Source organism: Ixodes scapularis, unplaced genomic scaffold (assembly GCF_016920785.2).
Source record: "Ixodes scapularis isolate PalLabHiFi unplaced genomic scaffold, ASM1692078v2 PGA_scaffold4__175_contigs__length_147842914, whole genome shotgun sequence".
Classification (NCBI taxonomy): domain Eukaryota; kingdom Metazoa; phylum Arthropoda; class Arachnida; order Ixodida; family Ixodidae; genus Ixodes; species Ixodes scapularis.
Genome location: NW_024609879.1, coordinates 114,092,711 through 114,106,383, shown reverse-complemented (window position 1 = coordinate 114,106,383; position 13,673 = coordinate 114,092,711). Strand labels below are relative to the sequence as shown.

At 48.1% G+C, this 13,673-nt stretch overlaps 1 non-coding gene across 1 annotated transcript; it reads left to right on the top strand.

The window, feature by feature from the left end:
• LOC115324308 lies at positions 1-165 on the top strand. The gene has a single exon (XR_003919293.2). It is a non-coding gene; the product is annotated as a U1 spliceosomal RNA (small nuclear RNA).
• Positions 166-13,673: the final 13,508 nt, after the last annotated feature.

Below are 13,673 nucleotides of genomic sequence, written 5' to 3'. Positions count from 1 at the left end.
ATACTTACCTGGTGTCGGGGCATCTGTGATCAATGTGGCAGAGCCCTCAGGGTGAGGCGCGACCATTGCACTTCGGCCGTGTTGACCCCTGCCACTTTCTCAAACTGAGATAGATGGGACATGCAATTTTTGGTAGTGGGGGAGCAGCGTTCGCGCTATCCCCCTTCTTATTCAAGTGCCAAAGAAAGAACTAATCCAGCGTTCAAACGGGTGGCGTTACAAGTTTCTTCGTGCTGCTCGAGTGGGGGCGTGAAGCGAATGCACCGCGGAAACCTGTGGCCCTAGCCTGGATGCTTGGCGAGAAAGTCGGAGATCCTGTTGCCTTCGTCGGTGCAATGTCCGGTGTGGCGTTGTCCAATCACGGCCGCCGAATTTCTCGCGAACACATGCCTCGCTGCGGTCGCCACGCCCTGATTGGGTGAGGTTTCCCGGGATGTCAGTGGAAGGCAAGGAGCTTAGAAGTACTATACTTCGTTTCAGTTTCGGTCCGAGCGCGGCCGATGTTATGCGCCGAAGGGCCAATCAAACAGCGAAAGAGGTACAACGTCTGGCGTGCTCTCTGTAGTTGATAAGACCAGCCGGTGTTCGCCGTCTCTCTGTGCGTGCTCCTCCACCGGCTAGTCTTATCAAGCGCAGAGAGCACGCCATGACGCTGCGCTTTTTGCGGTGTTCGGTTGGCCCTTCGGCTCATAACATCGGCCGCGCTCGGACCGAAGCTGGAGCACGTTGCAATATTGGTGAAGCCTAGTCATAAAAAGTTTAAACGATTTGGTGCCCAGCGTGACCGCAGATCTCTGGCGATTGGTGCGCGTGACATGTCACGTGTGAGATGGATGGTTGATTGTAGGAAGACTCCTTGCAGGCTTGCGCGCGCTCCGTCCGGTAGGTTTTATCAGATCGAAGGCTACGCTGTGGTGTATTCTGGTACCCCATAGTAAGACGAAGGCTAGCTACGGCCACGGGATGTGGTCACGTTGGCATGGTAAGTGAGGGGAGTAAGGAGGAAAATGAGAAAGAGGCGAGGCGTCAAGGGAGCATGGCTTGTGGAGGCTACGCGGCCGACGTCATGCCCTCTCCTACCCTTCTATTCTCCATGGTCCCATACCACCTATTGGCGACGTCAGCGATCGAAAGCGTCGCTGTGATCGGCCTTCCACGATTGGCCTATTGCTGACTATGACGTCAGCAAAGGCCGTCGCATCGACGGAAAAATGGGTAATGTAAAAACTTCAATTTTGAGGGTGTTGGCAGGGTTGGTTTCAGAGCGCAATGATTTCAAGCTTCCACCATTATCATTAGAAACACAATCGAACTTGTTGTTTACAAGGTATTGACGTCACGAGAGGTAACCATAGGAGGGCGCAGCCAAAATATCTCGCCGCCAGTAGCCACCCCTGAAGAAGGAGCCAAGTAAGCTTCGAAACGTAGACTACTTTTTACGGTTTTGTGGTTGGAGAATTCTTTTTTTTTTATTTTTGTCCTTGGGGATTTTAATTTCCCCCGGTCACTCGGAACGCATCTATTCCCAAAGCAAGCCTCGGCTCTTCAGAATGGAATTTTTGAAACTCTTTTAATAACTTTTTTTTTTGTATCACTGATTCGCAGTACATACGATCCACGTAGTTTGGAATACCTAAAAGCCAGAAACCGTGACAGTGCGTTTTTAGGATCGACTGATGCTGAATAAATTTATCATGTGTTTCTTTTATTCCGTAACAATAACTGTTGTGACGCCGATGACTTGCAAATCCGTCCTTTAAAGTACGTCCTAGATCTTATTTGTCCTGCACTTCAACATGTTTATAACCTTTCATTAAAGGCCCGTTCACACTCTTGCGACCGAGTACGACTGAGAGAGACGAGATCTCTTACAACTTCTTAAATGTTTCTAGAATGAGGGAACACACTGACATTGTGGCGCCATCTATGCGGTGACCCTAGAACTGCATTTCACAAAAGCGAAGGTTTTGCGGGATTTCCGAGGTCAAATGTGCGTAATACCCATAGAAAGGCTCGTTTATAACATTGACAAAAGTTTTTCGAGCCAAAAAAGAAAGGATATTGCGCGAGAAATAAAAAAAAATATGCCGGACCGCCGAGTTTACACTGCTTCCCAATAGATGGCACCAGTGTGTTTTCTGGTTTAAGAAGTTGTAAGGAACCTAGGTTTAAGAGGTCGCAAGAGTGTGAACGGGCCTTTACACACGCGTTGTATTTCCAAAAATAATGAAGTTAGCGAAGGGGAGCGTTTTGTATAAAGTGGGTGACAAAACCGAATTATCAAATTATACAGACCAATATCAATTATTTCCTTTTTTTTAAATGTCTAGAAAAATTACTTAATAATAGAATGACAGCTTTTTGTGAAAAACATAGCATATTCACAGACTTTCAATTTGGCTTCAGGAAGGGTATAGTTCAACCGAGTGAGCACTCCTGACTCAAAAATAATTGATTCTCCATTCTACTGAACACAAACTGCTAACATTAGAGATTTTTGTAGATTTTTCAAAAGCCTTTGACAGAATAAACCACGTGACCTTAATAAAAAAAACTCGATTTCTATGGCCTTCGAGGGACATTTCTAGATTTGTTAAAAAGTTATCTTCAGTTTCTTTTCCAGGAAGATGTTATACACCAACTCAACTCTCCTACGTCACGCCGCGGTGGTGGCGCGCCGGACGCACTTCCGGTCTGGGACGGTGGGCAGAAGTCGCCGTGCCAGACATGCATTCCTGTGTTCCTTTGGAAGAAACGAGACAAAAAACCTGCCTTCTCGTCAAAATGCTGCGATGGGGGCTTTACAAAGAGAGTCTGGGAAGGTTTGAAGATCAGTTTTCATGTGTTTTTGCACCCTCCGTTCGTCCGAGAACGTCGATAGCAGCCATGAAAAGGGCAAACCTGACGCTGTCGAACTACGATTGCGTGTGCGGGCCACAATTTGTAGTCGCCAGATGTATTTGCTTTGTTCCAACATGACCGAGAGAAAACCCCCAAGTTGTCCGGACCACCCACGGATTCAGTGCGTCTTCAAATTCACACGGCCGCCTGATCGTTCGAACTTTCGTCTGCTCTTTCAAAGTTGTCTGCTTTTTGTCGTCTGCTCGTTCAAACAAAAGCGGCCCGTAGACCAAACTTTGACCCGGTGATTGCAATAAGAAGTAATTGCAGGCCTCAAAAGACTTAAGTAGGCTCGGTGTAAGCAGTAGATACAAGATGTTGATCATTGGTACCGGTGGCCATCACCTACTTGTTACGCTTTGTCTGTTCCCGCTTCCGATTTTCAGTATCGACGTCGATCATCGCCTCTACCTTCTACACTTTTGCAGCACGAGGGTCGTCGCGACCGAAAATAGCTAGAAGAGTCTCATCATGGTTTTGTACGTCCAGTCTGCGGTGGTCATGCAAATACATCGCCGCACGTCAAATTATTTATGCAAAGTTTAGCAGCGTAACGAGCCTTGATGATTTCGCTCAGGCGATTAAAGTGGTAAGACATTGCGATGAGGACGTAGAATCGACAACTCCAACGCGAAAAAGAGTATGCAGACTCACACAGACGCCGACAACGTGACATTCGAATGGTTTGTTGACGCGGGACGCGGTGCTTCTTGCCCGTACTCCATTGCGCGTGCGTTCCAACTGTCGTCTGCTCTTTCAAACTTGGCTGCTTTTTGTCGTCAGTTCGTTCAAACGACAGCGGCTCGTAAACCAAACATTGACCCGGTAATTGCGATGAGAACTAAGTGCAGGCCTCAAAACACTTTTGAAGGTTGGTTGGGGTAAGTCGGCTAAGTGTAAACAGATACAAGAAGTTGTTGATCATTGTTTCCAGTGGCCATCACCGACTTGTAATGCCCGATTCTACTTGAGGTTTTCAGTATCGATGTCCACCATCTCAGCTACGGTCCACGCTTTTGCAGTCCGAGCGACGTCGCGACTGAAAATAGCAAGCAGAATCTCAACGTGGGAGTTAGGCTTTAGCGCCCATTCTGCGGCGTCCACGTGAAATGAATCGCCGCAAGTCACATTATTCACGCAAAGTTTTGCCTCGATAGTTTTGCTGAAGCCGCTCAAGTAGTCAGACATTGTTAGGAGGACGTAGAATCAACAATTCCAACGCGAAAAAGAGCACGGGGACTCCCACCGACGCCGACAACAACGCAATTCAATGGTTTGTTTATGGGCGACGGCGGGCTTCTTGCCCACCATCCACGGCGCATGCGCGGCGCCGGTGGCGTCCGCTAGGGGCGCTCCGGTTTGTTTGTAAACATGAGTTGGTGTATAAACAAAAAAATGTCAGATTTAAAGCGATTCAATCCGGAGTTCTCCAGGGTAGCATCCTCGGATTCTTGTTATTTAATATCTATATTAATGACAATAAATATTGATAATGATACCCAAGTTGTTATGCATGCTGACGACACAAGTTTATTTTTAATTCTTCCGATACTAATCAATTAATAAATCATGCAGTTAATGTTCTCAATAAATTAAACCAATGGACCTTATTGAATTCCCTATACTATTAACAAGTCCAAAGCAAAGCCTGTACTTTTCAGACCTAAAAATCAGAAAGAAAATATGCAGACCCACCACATGATGGGGACTCTTGCCGTGGATGTTGTGCCCTCGGCTAAATGCCTAGGAAATGTATTTGAAGAGCACTTAGTTTGGAGCAAACATATTGAAATAATTGCCAATAAACACTCTGAAGTTGTAGGTATTCTTACAAAGTTGCGCTTTTCTCTACCAAAAAGTAGAAAATTGCTTATTGATCTTTCTCACCTCAACTACTGCCACCTAGTTTTGGGAAACACAACCACGCCAAACATTACTAAAGTTTTTTTTTTTTTTTTGCTACAGACAAAAGCTGTGCGCGCTATCTCTGGTTCTTCTTTACGATGCACACACCGAACCACTTTTTAAAAATCTTAATGTGATTCCAGTTAAATTTTTATAGAATGATATACTGCTTAAGCGGCACTATGCTGGCAAAAAAACAAAAAAAAAAAAAAAACAAACGAAATAACAACAACATTGAACAATTGTCTAGATTATCAAGAAACACTAACATTTATAACACACGTCACAATGAAACATGGATCATTCCTCATGCACGCACGAATCACGAAAATTAATCTTTATGTTACACATTATCATTTTTACTGAATTCGCTCGATAATTAGAAAAAAAAAGTGTTTTATGTTCCATACAGTTTATAAATCAAGATCTATAGTTTTCGCCTTGCAAATCATTGCGTACTTTAATTGTTTAATGTGTAGTAAGTGATGCTGATGTTGCCGTTTTCTTGTTTATTATTGTATATTATTACCAGTGCTGCTGCGAAACCTTTTTCTGCTTGTTTTTTACATTGTAATGTGACAATGTATGCACGAACTCATCTCTGTTACGCAACGAGGTAGAGGGCCTTAGAGTGATAAACTAGTATACCGTTCATCAGGCAAAAGTGACCCCCGATTGGCCGCCGCCATGTTGTACAATTTTGACCACTAGACACGTGACCAGGCCAAATCTATGACGTAACCAAACCAAATCTCTGGCGTCAACGAAAAGATGGCAGCGCCCAGTGCGTGTCGGAAGCGTTGTGGGCGTTGATCGGAGTGTGTGGATTTCGTGAGCGGAATTCGGTTTTTGAGGGTTTTGTGTGCTCTCCCGCGTAGGAATAAGGTGACGTAGGAGGGAATGAGGCTTTTCTTTTTTTATTTAATTCAGAGTAAGCCAGATTCGGTCCCGTGCTTCTCGTACGGGCTCGGATCACTACCTCGGACATCGCTCGGTCGTTCGAGTTTAATTAAAATATCTGCAATCGTTAACCACGGGAGCTCCTCCATAATCGCTGAGTCGAAGGATACGTCGAACCCGTCCGGAACGCGGAGTCTAAAGGTATGTAGGACGTAACCAGAACGCGGAGTTCTAACGGTACGGCGGACGTGCCCGGGCAATTTTCTTAGCTCGACCGTCAAGATTCGCATTTGAAGCAGCGAGTAAAGTGTTGAAATCTCCGAACTGCTCGGTGCTGAGCTAACTACGGACCACTTCACTATGTGATCCGTGGTGACGTGAAAAAGACCGACGGCGTTCACTCCGGGCGGACGGCGGCTCCCGGCCGCCTGCCGGGTGCCTTCTGTGAAGGGGCCACAGTCATGTATACAGTACTGTACCAGCTTCTCTTATAGCTATGTTGTTCTCGAGCAGCTTCCCGATCACTAAACCCCGCAAACGCGTGCCGAAATTTCAAAAGGTGTCTGCCAACCTGGAAAGCCTTGAACGCCCAGGGAATTTCGGATCATCTGGGAAAGTCGGGGAATCATTCAAAAAGTGGGCTAAATAAGGGAAGACGACTAGTGAAAGCGGCATGGCGGTTGCTCGTCGGCACGGCCATGCTGAATGACATTGTTGAAATGTCATCCTTCGACTCAAAAGCTCAAGGAATTTGATCAAAATAGTCAGGGAAAAACTTGAAAAAGTCGGGGAATTTGAAATCAGTAGTTTGTTAGACACAATGTTTGATTTTCTTGGCACTCCACGCGTTTTTACACACGACAGGCACACGCCCGTGTATCACACGGCAGCCAGGCCAAGCGGCTGCCAGCCACTTATGCAAGGTCGATAAGACGCAAGCGTGGAACGCTTTCGGACTGCTGTAAATACACCAGCGGGAGCGTCCGGCCGCAGTCCGACTGTCCACGCTAGGACACCCGACACAGACTCCGCGTCCCGGGTACGTCTGACGTATCTTTAGATTTTGCATCCTAGGTACGTCAGACCTATCTTTAGACACAGTGCCTGATAATAGTAGTGAATAGGGTCACGTTCAGTGCGCAAGTCACTTTATTACACTCGGAGAGCGGAATTCCATTCCCGTTGCGCAGGTAGTTCCCGAGCTAGGCATGCACTTGAAGACTATGTTTCACTCTTTCATAAAGCAAGCTTTCCGGGACCCCTCCGCCCTTGTGCGCCCATTCGCAGGTCGTGTCGCCTTTCCTCACGTAACTCCCGCAGGTTCAGTGAGTTGCCGAGCCACTGCAGCCCTGGCATCGCTCGGTACATACAAGAGGCGGCTCACGTCGGTCGTCCAGCAGCGTACTGGAGGGACGCAAAGCTAGCAGCCTCCTTGGTGCACGCAAGACGAGGCTGAGCAGAGCTCCAAGCTCTTCTGACGCACATGTGCACTCCAATGAGACCGGTGTCGCACCCCGATTCCTAGAGATGTGGTCGCACTGGCAGTCTTGTTGGTCCCTGGGGGCCGTCGAGGAGTGCCAGAAAGCAAAATTCCATCCTTCTTGCGCAGGTATAGTTCCTTAGCTAGTCACTTCCTTGACGACGTCGCACCCTCTCTGGAAGCAAGCTTCGGGATGCTCTTGTGCACCCATTTGCAGGTCGTGTCGCCTTTGCTCACGTAACTCCCGCAGGTCCAGCGAGTTGCCGAGCCGCTGTAGCCCCGGCGTCGCTGGTCGTGCATCCTGGTCCTGGTCGTGCATCAACCACCGCTGCCCATTTCCGCTGAGTGCTTGGGTGTGGTAGCTTGACGTGCTTTCGCAGAAAGCTGTATGCCTTTGCCGAGTAAAAATGGAGCGTGAGGGCAAACTTGCGCACATCCTCTGTACATGCGTTTTTGTTGCGCCTGACTCTTTTTAAGACGAGGTTGCGCATTGTGTTGGTGAATGCATTGTCAAGTATGTCAACTGCTGGCTTAGGAAGTCGTTCCCTCAGTTCACGGAGCAGCGTGTTCAGCTTCCTAATCCTGGCCGTCTTCCGATTGATCTTCTTCTTTGCCTGTTTCAACAGTTTCCTCGCCTTCTGCAGCTTTTGCCTACTCGTGGCCAGGACCCTGTGCAGTCGTGGTGACACAGCTGCGTACGAGTGGTCACCGAAGGAAGTGTTGCGTCGCTTGAACACAGCTTCAGGGGGAGTCTCTGACGTCGTAGCCTGAGAGGGGGAAGTAACAAGCTCCAGTTTTCAGGTACTTCGGGCGACTAGTTGCACAACTTGCAAAGGTGTGTCTCTTGTATCTGAAAGTGGTGTTCAACGAATCACTAGAAAAGTGGCATCTTTGGGATCAAGTTGATAGGTTCGAGTAAAACATTCAGGTTCTTTGCAACACTTTCAACCACCACCATTATAATAATTCCATGGCATGCTGTATGCTTTTTACAATCATTCAATCATAAGTGGGTTACGTGTTTTCAGTATATACTGATATACATAAAAATATGACCTCCAAACAATTTTTCTTGAAATCTGCAAAAACCGAAAGAACCCGAATTGAGCTTGCTTTGAAGAGAAATTGCACTTTCCACGGCAGGGAACCTTGATAAACGTCTGTACTTTTGTTGAACCACAACACCGACCGCACTGAACTGTCTGCGAGGCTGCTCTTTTTCTTTGGAAATTGTTTTTATGTGCTCCATTTAGCAATGAGTAGTGCATATCATGTTGTGTCTCCTAGAAACGCCACAGATATGCATTTGCTTTTACCACATAAGTACCGTGACACTCCGAGTTTTAGTCGATATCAAAAAAAGACACTGATAAGCTCAAAATTCGAGAACAAATAAGCACCAAAAAATCACCCCCATTTTTAAAAAAATAAAACTACGAGAGCACCTCAGCTTTCTTTCATGATGTGAGAATGCGTGAGCATTACCTTTGGCCGAGTTATATTGACGTCAATGAGCAAGGTTGACCCAATGAATAGCACACTAGTTTTGCGATCATGAGAGCCTAGGTTCGAAACCGGGCAGGGGATAATTTATTTCTAGGTTTATTTTTTGTTCGATCACGTGATTAATAATTAAGTCACATGACGAAAATGATAACGTGAGCACAGCTGTTTGTTTTTCTCTTATTTTCTTTGTCCATAGATTGCGTCGCATTGGTCATGGCATTTGGACACAACTTTTTGCTGCACCCTTTGCTCACGGCTCTTCTTTTGCTCACTGAGCCAGGTAATACTCACAAATTAAAAAACACCCAAAACATGGAACCCTATTCATAAGCCAGAACTCCCAGCACCCCCTTTTTGTAGGTCAGTGCCAGTTCTGGCCAACGCATAAAAGGTGTGGTCACATATCACACTGCACAGTATAACCTGCCAAGAATGCATGCCCTGGCACACAGTTTTGTGGAATACAGGCAGTCTTGAATGTCACCGCTCGTTGTTCTGCTGACAGGTCTCACCCTCCAGAGAGGCAGCCTAGATCGACGACTGATCAGCCAACCCCAGGAGAGGCCCAAGCTGCTGCTGGTTCTGGAAGCAATGTAAAGCTGGTTACTTCCCCCTCTCAGGCTACGACGTCAGAGACTCCCCCTGAAGCTGTGTTCAAGCGACGCAACACTTCCTTCGGTGACCACTCGTACCCAGCTGTGTCACCACGACTGCACAGGGTCCTGGCCACGAGTAGGCAAAGGCTGCAGAAGGCGAGGAAACTGTTGAAACAGGCAAAGAAGAAGATCAATCGGAAGACGGCCAGGATTAGGAAGCTGAACACGCTGCTCCGTGAACTGAGGACACGACTTCCTAAGCCAGCAGTTGACATACTTGACAATGCATTCACCAACACAATGCGCAACCTCGTCTTAAAAAGAGTCAGGCGCAACAAAAACGCATGTACAGAGGATGTGCGCAAGTTTGCCCTCACGCTCCATTTTTACTCGGCAAAGGCATACAGCTTTCTGCGAAAGCACGTCAAGCTACCACACCCAAGCACTCAGCGGAAATGGGCAGCGGTGGTTGATGCACGACCAGGACCAGGATGCACGACCAGCGACGCCGGGGCTACAGCGGCTCGGCAACTCGCTGGACCTGCGGGAGTTACGTGAGCAAAGGCGACACGACCTGCAAATGGGTGCACAAGAGCATCCCGAAGCTTGCTTCCAGAGAGGGTGCAACGTCGTCAAGGAAGTGACTAGCTGGGGAACTACCTGCGCAAGAAGGATGGAATTTTGCTTTCTGGCACTCCTCGACGGCCTCCAGGGACCAACAAGACTGCCAGTGCGACCACATCTCTAGGAATCGGGGTGCGACACCGGTCTCATTGGAGTGCACATGTGCGTCAGAAGAGCTTGGAGCTCTGCTCAGCCTCGTCTTGCGTGCACCAAGGAGGCTGCTAGCTTTGCGTCCCTCCAGTACGCTGCTGGACGACCGACGTGAGCCGCCTCTTGTATGTACCGAGCGATGCCAGGGCTGCAGTGGCTCGGCAACTCACTGAACCTGCGGGAGTTACGTGAGGAAAGGCGACACGACCTGCGAATGGGCGCACAAGGGCGGAGGGGTCCCGGAAAGCTTGCTTTATGAAAGAGTGAAACATAGTCTTCAAGTGCATGCCTAGCTCGGGAACTACCTGCGCAACGGGAATGGAATTCCGCTCTCCGAGTGTAATAAAGTGACTTGCGCACTGAACGTGACCCTATTCACTACTATTATCAGGCACTGTGTCTAAAGATAGGTCTGACGTACCTAGGATGCAAAATCTAAAGATACGTCAGACGTACCCGGGACGCGGAGTCTGTGTCGGGTGTCCTAGCGTGGGCAGTCGGACTGCGGCCGGACGCTCCCGCTGGTGTATTTACAGCAGTCCGAAAGCGTTCCACGCTTGGGTCTTATCGACCTTGCACAAGTGGCTGGCAGCCGCTTGGCCTGGCTGCCGTGTGATACACGGGCGTGTGCCTGTCGTGTGTAAAAACGCGTGGAGTGCCAAGAAAATCAAACATTGTGTCTAACAAACTACTGATTTCAAATTCCCCGACTTTTTCAAGTTTTTCCCTGACTATTTTGATCAAATTCCTCGAGTTTTTGAGTCGAAGGATGACATTTCGGCAATGTCAGTCAGCATGGCCGTGCCGACGAGCAACCGCCATGCCGCTTTCACTAGTCGTCTTCCCTTATTTAGCCCACTTTTTGAATGATTCCCTGACTTTCCCAGATGATCCGAAATTCCCTGGGAGTTCAAGGCTTTCCAGGTTGGCAGACACCTTTTGAAATTTCGGCACGCGTTTGCGGGGTTTAGTGATCGGGAAGCTGCTTGAGAACAACATAACTATAAGAGAAGCTGGTACAGTACTGCCAGTGCTTACACGACTGTCGCCCCTTCACAGAAGGCACCCGGCAGGCGGCCGGGAGCCGCCGTCCACCCGGAGTGACCGCCGTCGGTCTTTTTCACGTCACTACGGATCACATAGTGAAGTGGTCCGTAGTTAGCTCAGCACCGAGCAGTTCGGAGATTTGAACACTTCACTCGCTGCTTCAAATGCGAATCTTGACGGTCGAGCTAAGAAAATTGCCCGGGCACGTTCGCCGTACCGTTAGAACTCCGCGTTCTGGTTACGTCCTATATACCTTTAGACTCCGCGTTCCGGACGGGTTCGACGTATCCTTCGACATAGCGATTATCGATATCGAGGAGCTCCCGTGGTTAACGATTGCGGATATTTTAATTAAACTCGAACGACCGAGCGATGTCCGAGGTAGTGATCCGAGCCCGTACGAGAAGCACGGGACCGAATCTGGCTTACTCTGAATTAAATAAAAAAGAAAAGCCTCATTCCCTCCTACTTCACGTTATTCCTATGCGGGGAGCATACAAAACCCTGAAAAACCGAATTCCGCACACGAAATCCACACACTCCGATCAACGCCCACAACGCTTCCGACACGCACTGGGCGCTGCCATCTTATCGCTGACGCCAGAGATTTGGTTTGGTTACGTCATAGATTTGGCCTGGTCACGTGTCTAGTGGTCAAAATTGTACAACATGGCGGCGGTCAATTGGAGGTCACTTTCAGCTGCCAGTTTATCACTCTAATGCCCTATACCTCGTTGCTGTTACGTCACGGCGCGGTGGTGGCGCGTCGGTCGCACTTCCGGTCTGGGACTGTGGGCAGAAGTCCCCATGCCAGACGTGTATTCCTGTGTTGTTTTGAAAGGAATCAGACAAAAACCTGCCTTCTCGTCAAAACTCCGCGACTGGGGCCGTACCAAAAGTGTCGAGAAAGGTTTGAAGGTCAGTTTTCACGTGCTCGGTTCGTCTGAGAATCTGGATATCTGCCGTGAAAAGGGGAAAGCCGACGCCGTCGGACAACGATTGCTTGGGCGGGAAGCACTTTGGGTTGAATTCACAAATACTTATGGTCGTCAGATCTATTTGTTTTGTTCTAACATGAACGCCAGAAAACCGTCCAGTTGTGCGGACCACATGCGGACTACGTCTATTGCGCCTTCAAGTTCAAACGGCCACCTGATCTTTCAAACTGTCGTCTGCTCTTTCAAATGTTCCTGCGTGTCGTCTGCTCTCTTAGACGACACCGGCCCGTAGAACAGTTGTTGGCCCGGTGCTTGCGATAAGAAGTGCAGGCCTCAAAAGACTTAAATTTGAAGGTTGGTAAGCAAGCTCGATAAAACAGTAGATACAAGGAGATGTTGATCAATGTTTCCAGTAACAATCACCGACTTGTTAGGCCTAATTCACTTGGTCCGATCCTGCTTGCTATTTTCAGCATCGACGTCGACCATTTCAGCTACGGTTCAGGCCTTTGCAGCTCGAGCGACGTCGCGACTGAAAATTGCGTGCGAAATATCATGCGAATCAGGCTTCAGCGTACATAATGCGGCGTCCACGCGGAATGAATCGCCACATGTCACATTATTCACGCGAAGTTTTTCGGTGTAACGAGCCTCGGTAATTTCGCTGACGCCGCTCAAGTAGTCAGACATCGCCAGGAAGACGTAGAATCAACAATTCGAACGTGAAAAAGGGCAGGGGGACTTACACCGACGCCGAGAACATCGCGTTCCAATGATTTGTTTATGGGCGACGGTGAGCTTCTTGCCCACACCCTCATCACGCATGCGCGGCGCCGGTGGCGTCCGCTAGGGGCGCTCCGGTTTGTTTTTAAACATGAGTTGGTGTATAGGCAGAAAGGGCTTAGACCCGGACAAGCCGCACTATTGTGGCTTTTTGTACGTGCTCCAGACATCATTCTGCACTTGGTACTTGGTGATGTTAAATAATTGATTTGATTTGATTTTGATTTGAAAATTGACTTCTGGTACTGCATTTCTTTGGGTAAAAGTGAGTGCGTTTCTCCCTGCGCTCGATTATAAGAAAAAATATCAAGAAACATTCGTACGTACTAGGTCGCTTGGAACATTTCTCAGTCACGGAGTCGAAATAATTGGTCAGTTACGGCGTTCTTTTTTAATTCATGACGTTAAACAGCTACATACATGCATTTCTGTACACTGTCAGAGACTGTTATGTGCGAATACGGCGTCGGCGCTTTGCGGCATGGGCAAAATACGTGCCGAACGAACGAACGACATCGCGAAAATCAAAAGAGACGGCCAGCTCTACGCAGTAACACTGGACCTGTAACTCCCTGTGTATGTAGACGATCAAAATAAATCAAAGGCCACGTAATATAGTCCGATTTGCAATAAATTATTACTGCTTTGTTCTTTCTGCTCATGAAGTGTTCGAAGATGCTTGTTCTGCGTTCGAAACGTTACCCGCACGCTCGAAATGTTTGAAAATGGCGAGACGCCAGAGAACAAGTGCCCGTTAAAAGCTGCCTGGCATATAGGAAATAATAAAAATTACCTTTCATTGAATGTTTTATCCGCTTGTAAAGATACACGACGGGGTAATTT